Raw genomic sequence first — 18,010 nt, 5'->3', positions numbered from 1 at the left:
TATAATAAACTTTACATAGTAATATTGAACACATCTATCTAGTTTTTTTTCTTTAATGTTTTAGAGCAACCTTTACTATTGTCATTTTAATTCAGTACCTATAGGAGCTTTGATTAGTTGCAAAGTTTTTATTTTAGTAGTTTTAGAATGTATAGTGAATTCAAATATTCTCAGTTAAATTTGATGTAATAATCTTTATTTTCAGTATTTAGTTATGTTCTGAAACTTTTTTGTAAATTTATATGTTGCAGTTTAAAAGAAAATTCAAAGTAGTAAACATTAATAATTTTTATTTTTAGAAAAAGTTTAACCCCTAGAAATTTACTGTAATATTCTTTTTTGGTAATCAGACCATTTCCATTTATTGATATCTGATGATTATTTGATTGATAAATATGTTTAAAGAACACATCAATTTGATACATTTCCATAACAGAATTAATCATGTAAGTACCTTATAATCCTAAAATTGATAAACAGTATTATTCTTATAAAACACCAACTGATGACAGCATTATATTAGTAAGCAGTTTCTTAATTTTGTATGTATTAGTAACTAAAAGGAATAAAGAAACACAATCATCTTAATAGCAAAACATCCAGTAGATTTATTATTCTATACCTCAAGTAAGGAAAAAACAAGTTTCTGTTTTTATTAATATTCTATTAGTATTATTATTGTAAGTATTTTATTTTTCTGTTGCATTGACCAGTATATTTCTGCTTGTATAATTTTTCATATGATAAAGATCATACTTAAAATATCTAAAAATAATTCAGTGTATTCAAGGCTGCAGAATCAGTGAATGGCATGCTTTTCTTATTTATACTGTCTTTAAACATCTATCAAAGCTGAGTAACTATTTTTGTAAACTTGAGCCCCTCCAATAAATCACTCATCAAAATCTTCTTTACCTCTCTCATTTTCTATATTGATCAGTGCAACATCAATGAAAATTTCCCCATGACGGGGGAAACTCATTGAAAAAATGCTTATTAAATATAAATATGTAAATATTTGGCAAAAAGTGAATTTTGTATGAAGGTAAACAAACTTCTAAATGTGTTAGGCGATCTATTAGAGCAAAATTCAAGATTGAGGAAGGAAGAAAACCCAAAATTATGACAAGCTTTATGTAGGTCTGCAATAACACAATGGGGCACGTGACTATGTAGCAAACCATTGAAGAAATCAGAATCTAACAAGGAATGAATTTTCCAAATGCATTATAGTATGCACTATAAAAAAAAGTATAGTATCTACAAAATTTATGAATCTAACTTTAATAAATATAGTGAAAAAATCAATATATAAATCTGCCTTCAACTAGCATCTGAATACAATTAAATGGCCTAGTTGAATTTTCTTACCTCTAAAAAGAAAGTTCATAATATCCCAATGGTGGTCTTGAGAGCCCTGAAAATGTTTACATATGCTAGCTACAGTGAACAAATAATGCAGGTATTCACTGTATGAAAACCTAATAAGACTGTTTATTTACTTATAATATGTTCACTTTCCCCAAAATGACAAATTGATATTTATTAATATTGTAGTAATAGTAATGCTATTTGTTACATATTCAGATGCTCTGAAAGGTGATTGTAATTTAAATATATTGAGTATGAACTTATCTTTTAAGTGGAAGTCAAAAATTTTCAAAATATCTGTTGTAGAAAAGGAAGAACTAACCAAGGAGAATTAGGGTAGGGGCCACTGGCCAATTGTAATCTGTGTTTGTAAATAGTACTATGTTCTCAGAATATTCCCTGAATATACTATTCATCTTAGGATGCTCTTTCTAAAGCTCATTTAAGTGCTGGTTCATTCCTTAAAGGAGTTAATAAAGTTAATATTAACTTGCTACCACTACTAGAATAAAAACAAATCTTATTGAGAGTTCATGTTATATAAATATATTAAAAATATTTTGAGTGCTTTCTTCAAATTTAATTTTACTAATTTCCTTTAAATGCAAAATCCTAAATGTTTTAGAAACCATTCCTATATTTGATGTTCAAAGTAAAGATGGTATGTGGAACATGTTTTCTCTCTCCAAAACATTAAGATATCAGCTACCATGAACCTCAGAAGGCAGATATGTAGAATGACAATTTATCTGTATAGTTAATGAAAATTATTTAAAGGCTTCTTCCTTACAATCTCTTTAATTTTGTTACAATCATACTACATGTTTTTGATATATAAGAACTGTTTAAAATTAAAATAATCTTTGAACACTTAAAAATATATGGCATTAATTTAGCCAGGTATATTGCTTTTTAAATATTTGAAACCTTGGTTTCTCACAAACACATATATTGGTGTGGTATAATATTAATATCAAAGGCTTATTATTGATGTTATGCTTTTTAAATAATACAACTGAGAATGCAGAGTCTCTTAAAAGCAGAACAAAAAGAATGAAACCACAATGAATTTCAATTTTGCCATTACAGCTTTATATAGGAACCCCAAATTTATTTCTATGGTAAATCTGTTAAGAAGATGAAAGTTTTGCTTTGAGATGTGCTAATGAATGGAAACGATAAGTGGATATTGATCAGTGAAAATATTATGGTACACTAGAGGGATGAATTCATTTATATAGCTTATTCTTTTCACAGAGGTATTGAAAACATTTACCTTCAATGGCACATTCAATTTTAGTTAGTTTTCATGGCACCAAAATGTTTAATGGGAGCAAATATGTTAAAGGAATCTCTTGAAATATTTCATGCTTAATTTTTTATTAAACTGGAATTTTAATGTTTATCAAGGTATTATATTATGCCTAGAAATGAATGTTAATCATATTTTGATTAGAAGAGTGAAAATATCATGAAATGTTAATAACTAAAAGAAGTTATGTTTTTCCCACACTTTTTGAGTTATTTAACTGTAATTTGTCTCAATTAAAATCTGACTGAAAAGTCCATAGACAAATAGGGCTATTGGAAAAGGTAGGATTATTTTTACATCAACCTTGTATTACTAGTGAGTATGTGTATTTGAATAATCACTACATTATTTATGCCTGCCATTTTTCTTTCTTCAATTCTTCTTTTAAACTTACAGTTCTTTAAAATTTTCAAAATGTATTAACATAGAACATTATCATATTTTAATCTCTTTTAGTATATTATCCTTATGCTTAAAAATCAGTATAAAATTACCTAGCATAAAATGATTAAAGTTGTGTTCTTGATATGCTACTTCCCTAAACATTTCATAATCAAAAAGTATAAAACCTAGTTTTGAACTTATGATTTCAACATACAGTTTGAATTTAAAATATTAAAGCTATTACTCCTTAAGGAGCATTATAGTAGCTTTGAGTAACAAATTGCTTTCTAGAGGCAAATACATTAGTTAGTTCTTTCTTTATATACATAATTATTTTATGGCCTTAAAGGTAGACAAGAAATAATAATATCATTAAATTATACTGTATTAATACTATTTCATGAGTAAATAATTTATGATATAATATTCTCAGAGGTGCTAAATTTCTGGCAAGTGGGTTCTCATCTAAATGTTATTAATGCAGTGCAGCCGTGTTTTACAAATTGAGCTACTCAATCTCGTTTAGACACTCAACTTATTTATTGAGAAGGAGTGGGTGCAGGGTGAAGATAGTAATGAAAAATGTTATTTGGGCTTGAGAAATGAAAACTAATTGAATATATACTACATGTGGCTTTTTGTAGAATTTCTTAGTACTACTAAATCTGTTTCATATTCATGATTATAAAAAATCATTACTATAGATTAAACTCAAATGTCTTTTGAAAAATTTTGTTAACATAAACAGAAGAGATTAATTTATATCATAGGCACCATGCTAAGAAGATAACCAGGCTTACCTCTTTCCCACTTCTTCCCTCAATCTTCCTGCTTCCCAGCTTTCTTTTTTGTCTTTTCATTTTGGCAAAGACATGCTTTCAATCCACTCTATAATCACTGGCTTAATTCAACACCATAATATTCAACAAGTTAAAAGAAGGAAGACCACAGTTCCACAGGAATATAAGCAAGGGCTAAAGACAATAATCATATCACAGGATATCTGCTTAATTCCTATACATTTTTTTGTATTCTATATTAACTGACATATATCAGAGAAAACATGATATTTTTCGTTGGCTTATTTCACTAAGCATATTGATTTCCATTTGCATCCAATTTGTTGCAAAAGACAAGATTTCATTCATTTTATGTCTGAGTAGTATTCCATGGTGTATATATACCGTATTTTCTTTATCTAGTCATCAGTTGATGGATATCTGGGATGATTCCATATCTTAGCTATTGTGAACTGAGCCACAATAAACTTGGGGGATACAGATAACTCTTTCATATGCCAATTTCATTTTGTTTGGTTAAATTCCTAGGAGTGGGATGGCTGGGTCTTATGATACATCAATTTTCAGATTCCTGAGGAATATCCATTCTGTCTTCCCTGATGGTTTTAGTAGATTCCCACCACCAGTGTATTAGGGTATCTCTTCTCCACATCCTCTCCAGCATTTATTGTTTTTTTGATTTTTGAATGATAGCCATTCTAACTATGGTGAGGTAAACCTCATTGTGGTTTTGACTTGTTTCCCTCATTGCTAGTGTTCCTGAGCATTTTTTATGTAATTGTTGGCCATTTGAAATTTCATCCCTTGGAAAAAATGCCTTTTCATGTCCTTTGCCCATTTCTTTTTTTTTTTTTTAATTAATTAATTTTTTTTTGACAGGCAGAGGGGACAGTGAGAGAGAAAGAGAGACAGAGAGAAAGGTCTTCCTTTTGCCGTTGGTTCACCCTCCAATGGCAGCCGTGGCCGGCCCACTGCGGCCGGCGCACCGCGCTGATCCGATGGCAGGAGCCAGGTACTTATCCTGGTCTCCCATGGGGTGCAGGGCCCAAGCACTTGGGCCATCCTCCACTGCACTCCCTGGCCACAGCAGAGAGCTGGCCTGGAAGAGGGGCAACCGGGACAGAATCCGGTGCCCCGACCGGGACTAGAACCCGGTGTGCCAGCGCTGCAAGGCGGAGGATTAGCCTAGTGAGCCACAGCGCCAGCTGCCCATTTCTTTACTGGATTATTTATTTTGTTATTGTTGAGTTTTCTGAGCTCTTTATAGATCCTGCATATTAATCCTTTATCAATTGCATAGTTTGAAAAATATTTTATCCCATTCTGTCAGTTGCATTTTGTTGAGTGTTTGCTTTGCAGTATCAGAAGCTTCTTAGATTCATGAAATCCCATTTATCTATTTCTGCTGTGATTGCCTGTGCTTCTGGGGTCCTTTTCAAGAAGTTATTCCCCGGGCCGGCGCCATGGCTCACTAGGCTAATCCTCCACCTGCGGCAGTGGCATCCTGGGTTCTAGTCCCGGTTGGGGCACCAGTTCTCTCCCGGTTGCTCCTCTTCCAGTCCAGCTTTCTGCTGTGGCCCAGGAGTGCAGTAGAGGATGGCCCAGGTCCTTGGGCCCTGCAACTGCATAGGAGACCAGGAAGAAGCATCTGACTCCTGTCTTTGGATTGGCACAGTGTGCCGGCCGCAATGCTCCAGCTGTAACGGCCACTTGGGGGGTGAACCAACAGAAAAAGGAAGACCCTTCTCTCTGTCTCTCTCTTTCTCTCTCTGTCTCTCTCTCTGTGTCTAACTCTGCCTGTCAAAAAATAAAAAATAAAAAAAAGAAGTTATTGCCTATGCCAGTGTCTCGCATAGAATCAGTAAAATATGGTAGGGTCTACTTTATAAGGTTCTTAGCATAGAGTTACTGAATGTTAACTGTTCACCCACTGCCTATTACTTATGAGGCTTCAATAAATGTAGATGCTATGGTTGTTGATTTCGTTGATGATTAGCATTGTGTCCTACATTAATATTACTAATAGCAAGTCCTTGGAGTACTCTTCTCATCGATATCTACTCTAAGTGGTCCTCAATCTAGAGAGCCCTTAGAGTCATCTATGGATGTTTAAACAAGTTACACTCACTCATGTGCACATATCCTTTCCTGTCACCCTGCCTTCCAGTCACCCAAGGGCCTATGGAATCAGACTTTATGTACGTGAGGCTCAGCCCAGAGCATTTATATATATTTATTTGTTTTTCAAAAAATTATATATATAAATGTTACCAGAGAAGCAAAGGGTCCTTGTCTTCATGCAAGAAAGAAAAAAAAAGAAAGAAATTAGCCATGAATAGTGGAAGGTGGCTGTCATTGAAATCGAGAAAAACTAAGTGATTGTGAGCTCCTGGAAACTGAAGAAGGACACTGCATGAAAATGGATGGAGTTATCAGTCATCTCAAGGCTGCTGGTGTCTCTACCGTCATCTCTGGAGTTGGTACCAACTTCCAAACTTTACTCAAGAAGAGATGTAAAACTTGACCAATGACAAGCAAAAAGATTGCATATATGATTTTTGCGTTTCCACTGTGTACATCAGTATCTCATTTTACAGTAGGCATGTCTAGTGACTGGTCTTACTTTCTACTATCATTCTCTAAAAAAAGGAAACAAGACTGCTCAGAGAAACAGTTAATTCTAGGACTGAGGAAGGAAATATACAAGATGAATCTGGAGTTTCTATTTTTTTAAAGGTTTATTTGTTCGAAAGGCAGAGTTACAGAGAGGCAGAGGCAGAGAGAGAGAGATAGACACACACACACACACACACACACACACACACACCCCAGTCTTCCATCCACTGGTTCACTCCCCAAATGGCCACAATGGCAGGAACTGGGCTGATCTGAAGCCTGGAGCTTCTTCCTGGTCTCCCACGTGGGTGCAGGGGTCCAAGAACTTGAACTATCTTACACTGCTTTCTCAGGTACATTAGCAGGGAGCTGGATCAGATGTGGAGCAGCTGGAACTTGAACTGGTGCCCATATAGGATACTGGCACTGCAGGCCATGGCTTTACCCACTATGCCACAGAGCCAGCCCCAAGTCTGGAGTTTCTTGAACCAAAATATAAGCATGTAGACACACATACCAACAGCAATAACAAGGGGAGTATGTTGAAGAGACAAAGGAGCTATTGGAAAGAGCTCTCAATGAACAAAACTGGGGAATTTGAGCAATAAAATAATGTGATATTATATTATAAGCCAGAGTATAAAATAATATCCATGAGTTCATACTAACATAAACAAGTGACTAAATGAAATAAATAAGTATAATACAATGACATTATTTCATGTAGAAGAATTCCAGCTAATTTATATAACTACCTCACTCTCAATAAAGTGGGGCAATACTTTCCATTCTTTAAATGTGGGCTGAATATAATGTAAATTTTAAGCAAACAATATAATATGAAATGAAGTTTTTTAAAAATAAGTAAATTTGGGTGAGGATTGTTGTGCAGCGTGGTAACCACAGCCTGCGACACCAACATATCATGCCTAAGTTCCTAGTTTGAATCCTGGCTTTTCCACTTCCATCTAACTTCCTTCTGGTGCACATCCTGGAAGGCAGCAGATGATGTTAAAAACTTAATACTATGATGATAGTTGTACAGCTTTATGAATAAACTAAATACCAAACTGAATACTCCAAAAGCATTAATTATATAGTATGTAAACTTTAAGTCAAGAAAGCCGTTAAAAAGGAGAGAGACAAAGAAACTTACAGGTAAAACTCCCATCTGCTGATTCACTCACCAAATGCCTGCAGTGGTCAAGGCTGGGCTGAAGTTGAAGCTGGGAGCCAGAATTGCAGATGTGTGTACATTCCATAATTCATGATAGTTCCCTTTAACAGTAACATTCAACCAAAGAGGGTATTTCAAATAGTATAATTAGGAAAAAGGTTTACTCTGTTTGATTTGGTTATCCTCTTTAGAAATGCAGTTCTACTTTGCTTCTCAGCTCCAAGAATCAGAACACTATTGGAAATCATGCTAAACTGGTATTTGGCATGTACTGTTCTTATCTAGAAGGTGCCTGTATTTCTGCTGTGTTGTATATTTATTTTTAAATTCTTTTGATGCTGGTATAATCATGGTATAATTTTATTGTCATTCATTGGAATAATTGTGCATTAAAATGTTTATTCATTTTAGAGACAGAGAAATAGAGATAGATATGGGGCTATTGAGAAAGAGGAACTCCCATCCTTTGGTTCACTCCTCCACTGCCTACAATGATCTGGACTGGGCTGAAATCCAGGAGCTGAGAACTCAGTCTAGATCTCCTACATGGGTGGGAAGCACCCAATTACTGGAACCATTACCACTGATTCCAGGTTCTGCAATCAACAGGAATTTAGAGTTAGGAACTGGAACCAGGAGTTGAATCAAGGTACTCTAATATGGGACTTTGGCATTCTAACAGAGATCTTAACTGCTAGGACAAATGGCTGTGCCTGATTTGTACATTTTAATTGTGATATTTAGGCAAACCATTATTATAGTATATTGAATGAGCATAGAATTAGATTCACTTACTAATCTGATATTGAAAATATTTACTACTATAGTACACTAACTATTGGAATATAAAATCCATTGTTGTTGTAACCAATATCAAGTATTTGTGTATTTTGAAGAAGGGCAGTCAATTAAAGCTCAATTCTTTATTCCCACAACCCATGCGAACTCATTTTGTATGGACAATTAGTTCTTGTTCCTTGAGTAGCGAGAGATGAAGATGATTTTTTTCTTACATTTCTTTTTTTTAGCCATGTTTTTCTTTGTGCATACATAATCAATATTAACATATATTCCTTTTCTAAATTATTATAACCTATTTACAGATTTTTGCATTTTACTAAAATTCTGATAATTGATCATTCTATATTGTTTAGAACTCTAATATCTTAACAGTATTTTAAAGATGGACATTTTAACCATCTTAAATTATTTCACAACCATTGTTCAGAAGTCAAAAATGTATGAACCAATACCATGATACATCACATTTTGACCATTTTATATCCTTATTTGTCCTTACCATTTTGTATTCATTGGAATAATGCACTTGGGATATTCTTTTAGAGAGAACTTTGCAGAATTCCAACTCCCCATCCAGCTATGTAATTCTGAGAAATGGTTTTTAAAATAGTACATCAGTGGAGTACCTCTCATGGCTGTTAATCAAGTTTATATTAGTAATAAAAAGAAAATACCTGGGTATTTCAATAAGAAATGCAGCATGCAGAAAGCTAAATTGTGGTCTCAGAGGGTTAAATTAAAAGGTGGCAAACTGCTAAGATTTTACTGTGAATTCTTTGAAATATGAAAATAAAGGGAGGACAATAATAAAAATTGGCTTCGGTTACTTTTCCTTTCATTTAAATGAAATGCACATTTGTACACACTAGATGGGACTTCAGCAGTTGTGGAAAAATAGTAAAAGTTCAGTTTATTTTGGTACAAAAAGAAATTCATAGGGCCTGTGTTGTGGCATAGTGGGTGAAGCTGCTCCTGTGACGCTGGCATCCCATTTGGAGTACCGGTTCATCTTGGCTGCTTCTCTTCCTATCCAGCTCCCTGTTAATGGTCTCGGAAAAGCAATGAAGGGTGGCTCAAGTGCTTGGGCCCCTGCCATCCATATGGGAGACCAGGAAGGACCTCCTGGCTCCTGGCTTCAGCCTGGTCCAGAGTATTAAAGGTCTCTTTCTCTCTGTAATTCTGACTTTACAATAAATAAATAAATAAGTCATAAAAAATAAAAGAAGTAATAGAAAAAATAAAATTCATGCAGTTTTCATAACACATATTTTTTTTAATCTTTTATTTAATGAATATAAATTTCCAAAGTACGACTCATGGGTTACAATGGCTTCCCCTCCCATACCGTCCCTCCCACCAACAACCCTCCCCTTTCCCACTCCCTCTCCCCTTCCATTCACATCAAGATTCATTTTCGATTATCTTAATATACAGAAGATCAGCTTAGTATACCTTAAGTATTTCAACAGTTTGCTCCCACACAGAAACATAAAGTGAAAAATAATAGATGATTTTTTTTAAATGATGATGAAATCAGATCAGACCTATTGTCATGTTTAATCCCAGTGAGAGTCAAGTTGGGAATTGAAAATTTCTTTCTTTCTTTCTTTTTTTTTTTTTTTTTTTTTTTTTTTACAGAAGATCAGTTTAGTGTACATTAAGTAAAGATTTCAGTCGTTTGCACCCCCATAGAAACACAAAGTGAAATATACTGTTTGAGTACTTGTTATAGCATTAAGCCTCAGTGTACAGCACGTTAAGGACCGAGATCCTACATGAGGAGTAAGTGCACAGTGACTCCTGTTGTTGACTTTACCAATTGACACTCCTGTTTATGGCATCAGTAATCTCCCTATGCACCAGTTATGAGTTTCCAAGGCTATGGAAGCCCCTTGAGTTCTCCGACTCTTATCTTGTTTAGACACGGTCATAGTCAAAGTGGAGGTTCTCTCCTCCCTTCAGAGAAAGGCACCTCCCTCTTTGAAGACCTGTTCTTTCCACTGGGATCTCACTCACAGAGATCTTTTTGCCAGAGTGTCTTGGCTTTCCATGCCTGAAATACTCTCATGGGCTTTTCAGCCAGATCCGAGTGCCTTTAGGGCTGATTCTGAGGCCAGAGTGCTATTTAGGACATCCGCCATTCTATGAGTCTGCTGAGTATCTCACTTCCCATGTTGGATCACTCTCCCCTTTATTTATTCTATCGGTTGGTGTTAGCAGATACTAGACTTGTTTATGTGCTCCCTTTGACTCTTAGTCCTTTCATTATGATCAATTGTGAACTGAAATTGATCACTTGGACTAGTGAGATGGCATTGGCACATGCCACCTTGATGGGATTGAATTGGAATCCCCTGGTATGTTTCCAACTCTACCAATTGGGGCAAGTCAGCCCGAGCATGTCCCAAATTATACATCTCTTCCCTCTCTTATTCCCACTCTTATGTTTAACAGGGATCACATTTCAGTTAATTTTCAACACTTAAGAATAACTGTGTGATAATTACAGAATTAAACCAGTCATATTAAGTAGAACAGACAAAAAAAAAATACTATGAGGGATAATGTATTAAGTTGTCCATTAGCAGTCAGAGCTATGCTGATCAAGTCACCATTTCTCATAGTGTCCATTTCACTTCAGGAGGTTTCCTTTTTTGGTGTTGAGTCAGTTGTCACCGATCAGGGAGAACATATGGTATTTGTCCCTTTGGGACTGGCTTACTTCACTCAGCATGATGTGTTCCAGATTCCTCCATTTTGTTGCAAATGACTGGATTTCGTTGTTTCTTACTGCGGTATAGTACTCTAAAGAATACATATCCCATAATTTCTTTATCCAGTCTACCGTTGATGGGCATTTAGGTTGGTTCCAGGTCTTGGCTATTGTGAATTGTGCTGCAATAAACATTAGGGTGCAGACCGCTTTTTTGTTTATCAATTTAAACTCCTTTGGGTAAATTCCAAGGAGTGGGATGGCTGGGTCGAATGGTAGGGTTATATTCAGGTTTCTGAGGAATCTCCAGACTGATTTCCATAGTGGCTTGACCAGTTTGCATTCCCACCAACAGTGGGTTAGTGTCCCTTTTTCCCCACATCCTCGCCAGCATCTGTTGTTGGTAGATTTCTGTATGTGAGCCATTCTAACCGGGGTGAGGTGAAACCTCATTGTGGTTTTGATTTGCATTTCCCTGATTGCTAGTGACCTTGAACATTTTTTCATGTGCCTGTTGGCCATTTGGATTTCCTCTTTTGAAAAATGTCTATTGAAGTCCTTGGCCCATCTCTTAAGTGGGTTGTTGGTTTTGTTTTTGTGGAGTTTCTTGATCTCTTTGTAGATTCTGGTTATTAACCCTTTATCTGTTGCATAGTTTGCAAATATTTTTTCCCATTCTGTCGGTTGTCTCTTCACTCTCCTGACTGTTTCTTTTGCAGTACAGAAACTTCTCAATTTGATGCAATCCCAATAGTTGATTTTGGCTTTGACTGTCTGTGCCTCCCGGGTCTTTTCCAGAAATTCTTTGCCTGTGCCAATATCTTGAAGGGTTTCTCCAATGTTCTCTAATAACTTAATGGTGTCAGGACGAAGATTTAGGTCTTTAATCCACGTTGAGTGGATTTTTGTGTAAGGTGTAAGGTAGGGGTCTTGCTTCATGATTCTGCATGTGGAAATCCAGTTTTCCCAGCACCATTTATTGAATAGACTGTCCTTGCTCCAGGAATTAGTTTTAGATCCTTGATCAAATATAAGTTGGCTGTAGATGTTTGGGTTGATTTCTGGTGTTTCAATTCTGTTCCATTGGTCTATCCATCTGTTTCTGTACCAGTACCATGCTGTTTTGATTACAACTGCCCTGTAGTATGTCCTGAAGTCTGGTATTGTGATGCCTCCGGCTTTGTTTTTGTTGTACAAGATTGCTTTAGCTATTCGAGGTCTCTTGTGCCTCCATATGAATTTCAGCATCATTTTTTCTAGATCTGCGAAGAATGTCTTTGGTATCTTGATTGGGATTGCATTGAATCTATAAATTGCTTTTGGGAGAATGGACATTTTGATGATGTTGATTCTTCCAATCCATGAGCATGGAAGATTTTTCCATTTTTTGGTATCCTCTTCTATTTCTTTCTTTAAGGTTTTGTAATTTTCATCGTAGAGATCTTTAACGTCCTTGGTTAAGTTTATTCCAAGGTATTTGATTGTTTTTGTAGCTATTGTGAATGGGATTGACCTTAGCAGCTCTTTCTCAGTCATGGCATTGCTTGTGTATACAAAGGCTGTTGATTTTTGTGCATTGATTTTATATCCTGCCACTTTGCCAAACTCCTCTATGAGTTCCAATAGTCTCTTAGTAGAGTTCTTTGGATCCTCTAAGTACAGAATCATATCGTCTGCAAAGAGGGATAGTTTGACTTCTTCCTTCTTGATTTGTATTCCTTTGATTTCTTTTTCTTGTCTGATGGCTCTGGCTAAAACTTCCAGAACTATGTTAAATAGCAGTGGTGAGAGTGGGCATCCCTGCCTGGTGCCAGATTTCAGTGGAAATGCTTCCAACTTTTCCCCATTCAATAGGATGCTGGCTGTGGGTTTTTTATAAATTGCTTTGATTATATTGAGGAATGTTCCTTCTATACCCAATTTGCTTAGAGTTTTCATCATGAAAGGGTGTTGAATTTTATCAAATGCTTTCTCTGCATCAATTGAGATAATCATATGGTTTTTCTTCTGCAGTCTGTTAATGTGGTGAATCACATTGATTGATTTGCGAATGTTGAACCATCCCTGCATACCAGGGATGAATCCCACTTGGTCTGGGTGGATGATTTTCCTGATGGGTTGTTGTATTCTATTGGCCAGAATTTTATTGAGGATTTTTGCGTCTATGTTCATCAGGGATATTGGTCTGTAATTTTCTTTCAGTGCTGCATCTTTCTCTGGCTTAGGGATTAAGGTGATGCTGGCTTCATAGAAAGAATTTGGGAGGATTCCCTCTTTTTCGATTGTTCTGAATAGTTTGAGAAGAAATGGGATTAGTTCTTCTTTAAATGTCTGGTAGAATTCAGCGGTGAATCCATCTGGTCCTGGGCTTTTCTTTGTTGGGAGGGCCTTTATTACTGTTTCAATTTCTGTTTCAGTTATGGGTCTATTTAGGTTTTCGATGTCTTCATGGTTCAATTTAGGTAGGTTGCATGTGTCCAGGAATCTATCCATTTCTGATAGGTTTTCCTGTTTGCTGGCGTACAGGTCCTTGTAGTAATTTCTGATGATTCTTTTTATTTCTGCATAACACATATTTTAAAAATATTTATTTATGTATTTGAAAGAGTGAAAGAGAAAAAGGGAGAGGCTGAAAGAGACGTTCCTTCCACTGGTTCACTACCCATGGCTGCAATGGCAGGATCTGCAAGAGGCCTAAACCAGGAGCCAGAACTCCATCTGGGTCTCTGATGTGCCTGGCAGGGGCTCAGGTACTTGGACTATCTTCCATTGCTTTCCCAGGTGAAGTAGAAGGAAGCTGAATTGGAAGCTGAGCAGCTAGGACTGGAACCGGTGCTCTGATATTGGATTTCCATGTTGCAGAGAGCACTGGACCTGCTGTGTCACAGTGAAGACCCTGTATAATATGTATTTGTCACAAACTTTTTGAAGATACCCCCCCATATACATGAATTCCCAATACTCTTTGTATCAAAATAAACTTTTTATTTAATCCACTTTTCCACAGGTGTTTTGAAGTACATGTGTGTATGTTAACAACTACTTTTATGTTAGTGTAGAAAGTATATATTATTGTATGGTGATTGTATTATCCAATTATAGCTTTTACCATATTATTCTGTTAAAAATGATGCTACTTATGGCACTCAAGTACTGGTCTTCCACCTGATCCTTAAGAATACATAGTATTTACAACTTTGACCCTGATTTCATGCTTTGGAAATTGATTATGATAAATTTAAAATACATACTTTTGAAATAGTCATAGCTCATTTGCATATGGATGATATTATCAAGCAAAATATGTAAAATTGTTATTAAAGGCCTAAAACAAAATCATATGTTTTAAGAATTTCTATTTTGATTATATTAATTTTAATTATAGCTGTCAAATTTTCTACTGGTATAACTATTTTTCAAGTCATCACTATAAGCTAGCATTAACTTCCGTAGGCATACAAGTTAGCAAGATCCTGCTTGGTCTGATTCTTTCAAAGTACTTTAGTGAAAGTTTTAGCTTGTTTCTCTCTAAGTTCATCTTAAAGTACTGATATTGTGGACTCCAGTGAAGACTGTAACTGAAACATTATCTTTGACTTTCAAAACCCATACATAATTGTTTAAAAAATTTCATATAAGCCTATGGTTTTCTAATCAAAGTTAGAAAAATATATTATTCTTATAAGCTGGCTTTGTATTACAAATTACATTATTTTAAAGATTTATTTATTTATTTGAAAGAGTTACAGAAGAGGTAGAGACAGAGAGGTCTTCCATCCGCTGGTTCAGTCCCCAGGTGCCCGCGACGGCCGGAGCTGCGCCCATCCAAAGCCAGGAACCAGGAGGTTCTTCTGAGTCTCCCACACGGGTGCAGGGGCCCAAGGACCTGGGCCATCTTCTGCTGCTTTCCCAGGCCATAGCAGAGAGCTGGATTGGAAGAGGAGCAGCCAGGACTAGAACCGGTGACTATATGAGATGTGGTGCTTCAGGCCAGGGCTTTAACCTGCTGTACTACAGCGCCGACCCAACATTAATGTTTCATATGAAGCATTTGTCAAATAGATGTATAGAACTTGTTACTGCTTTCAGAGTAGTTATTTGACTAGCAGATGAGCTAACATAAATTAAGCTGTAAATCAATATTGCTTCCTTTAGATAATTAATGATTTATATATAATTTTGGTAATTTTATCTTAGTATTGATATGTTACAGAAAATTGTTTCCTATATAAAAAGTGTTTTGAAATGTGAAATCTGATGAAAATGAACTATTATTTTAGGAAAGTAGTGCTTAATGATTACTACTAATGCTATTGAACAGTTGGGGAGTTTGAATGGAGTATGTAAGGAAGCTAAATAAAAATCTCTGGAATATTCTGGGTTATTATATCAATCAGTAGAAACAAAGGAAACTGTCAAAGTACTTAGAGTGGTTTTTTTTTCTTATATTTACTATATTTAGGAACAAGGCTATTGTTATTATATTATGTCATTTAACTACTTTAAGTTAATGTATGCATTAGTCCAATAAGTTCGTAAGATACACTAAGGTTAGTAAGTGTGGATGATTGTGTCTGTAGGTATTCTGCCCAACACAGACCCCACAAGGCTGCCCAAGAATTCTGGGCTTCAACACATTTATGTCCAATTAATGGTACTTTCATTGGTTAATCATACACTGGTTCCCAGCAACTGAAATCCTGTTTGATAGAAGATATGGTAAATGCCCAGCCAGGTAATACAAAAAGTATTTGTCAAAAACCTTCTATTTGGCAGGCGCCCCGGCTCACTAGGCTAATCCTCCGCCTTGCGGTGCCGGCACACTGGGTTCTAGTCCTGGTCGGGGCGCCGGATTCTGTCCCAGTTGCCCCTCTTCCAGGCCAGCTCTCTGCTGTGGCCCGGGAGTGCAGTGGAGGATGGCCCAAGTGCTTGGGCCCTGCACCCCATGGGAGACCAGGATAAGTACCTGGCTCCTGCCATTGGATCAGCGCGGTGCGCCGGCCGTAGCGTGCCGGCCGTGGCGTGCCGGCCGTGGCAGCCATTGGAGGGTGAACCAACGGCAAAAAGGAAGACCTTTCTTGCTGTCTCTCTCTCTCACTGTCCACTCTGCCTGTCAAAAAAAAAAAAAAAAAAAAAAAAAAAAAAAAAAAAAACTATATTTTTTAGCAGCTATTCAATATTGGGTAAACAACTTTATTGCTTTTAGTTTTAAAACTGACAATTTCAGAGTTTTTTTTTTTTAGGAATATAAAATTGTAGAATCTTGTGGTGATTGGAAACTTATTTGCTAGGTGTTATTATCCAGAATATTAATATCTCAGGTCACAGTTTAGTAGTCTTTATATTTAATAAATTAAGGCTAATGCTTTTTAGACTACTTTTTTTTCTTTAATATGTGTGATAAAATGAACTGCTGTGTTTCAGTTATTACTTGAGGTATATTGGGATAATTTTTTTCCAGATGAAAACATATTTCATTTGTTCCTGGAATTTAACTCAAAATTAGAGTTTGCCTAGTGAAATTTGTTTTCCATTTAATTTTCTGATTCTATTAAATCAAGAAAAACTTATATTAATTAAAAATATATATCAAATAATGTTGTCATGGATGTCATGCATGTCAACAAACTATTAAAAGACAAGAATTATTAAGATTCGTTTCACTGTTTCTGTATTTGTTAATAGTTTTCACTATTTTTAAACTAAAACTTTCATCACATACTGATTCAAATTCGATATAGAGGTATACTTTTTGACCAATTGAGAAATATATTTTTTTCTTTATTTTATTAGCATTTACTCATTTTTTCTGTGTCCTAATTAGCAAATTGCCTGCTCATTACAGAACAACTTGGAGGTAATTATAATAACACTTGGTTTAATTAAGATAGTGAAAACCAATTAAATTCTCCAGAAAATGCTAGCAAGGAGAATAATGCATTATAAGTTACAATCAGAATGTCTGTGATCTCTTTTTGTTTAACCTTTATAGTCTTGCTACCTGATGAGTGAAATGGTTGGTGGCAGCTTGAGTATTATCATCCTTTATCTAGTTGTTACTCTACTTAATATGCCTCATTACTGTGCATAGAATTACTTTTTATTTTTCTTAAGATAAATGTTTGTTGGATTTCAAATGAAGGTGACTTTGATATCGAAAGCTGGCGGTTGATGATAACAGTGGCATAACTTCTTATAAATGTGAGTACATAGAATCATGTCTGGCAGAGGTTATTGTCATACATAGTAATTGGCCAGCATACTTTGTGCAGGCTATTAAATTGTAGTAATATGTGTTTTTTCAGCTAGAGGAAAAAGAGGATATTGTAAGACCTTTCTCAATATTGAAGTTCACAAGAAACAGAATAAATTGTAATTGACTTCATCTTTTTATAACAAAAATTTAATATTGAAAGTAAACTTAATAATCTGAATAAAGGAGTGCTAAAAATGTTTCATTTCAAGATAAGATGTCCAATTATGAAAGCTATGTTCTAGTATTTTGTTTATTAAAGATTTTAAATACCAGCACCATCAGTTTGGTGGCAATATTTTCAGTTAATATTAATCATAAAGCATATACATTCATATATAAAGGAATTGGATGTTTCCTTAAATTTCTTTGGAATGCTTTTTATTCCTTATTGGGAGCTTCCTAATTGTCCCTTCTTGGCACCCAGCCACCTTACAGTTTGGTCGTCTCAGGGAAGAGACCTGAATCAGGGAGAAACAACACTGCTAGACAATGATTCTCTCTGATATAGTTGGGCCTCCTGATGACACAGGGTATGAGGTGTGTGGGGCCTTCCAGTCCCAGGGAGTTCTTACTTGAGCTT

The 18,010-nt window shown here is 35.6% G+C and overlaps 1 protein-coding gene across 5 annotated transcripts in view; it reads left to right on the top strand.

Annotated features, from left to right (window-relative positions):
- Positions 1-18,010, top strand: part of ATRNL1 (attractin like 1) — an 814,147-nt gene that overhangs the window by 401,881 nt on the left and 394,256 nt on the right. The gene's annotated exons all lie outside the window — the stretch shown is intronic.

Source organism: Oryctolagus cuniculus, chromosome 15 (genome assembly GCF_964237555.1).
Source record: "Oryctolagus cuniculus chromosome 15, mOryCun1.1, whole genome shotgun sequence".
Classification (NCBI taxonomy): Eukaryota; Metazoa; Chordata; class Mammalia; order Lagomorpha; family Leporidae; genus Oryctolagus; species Oryctolagus cuniculus.
The sequence above is the reverse complement of the archived record's forward strand: the minus strand, read 5'-3'. Positions and strand labels throughout refer to the sequence as shown.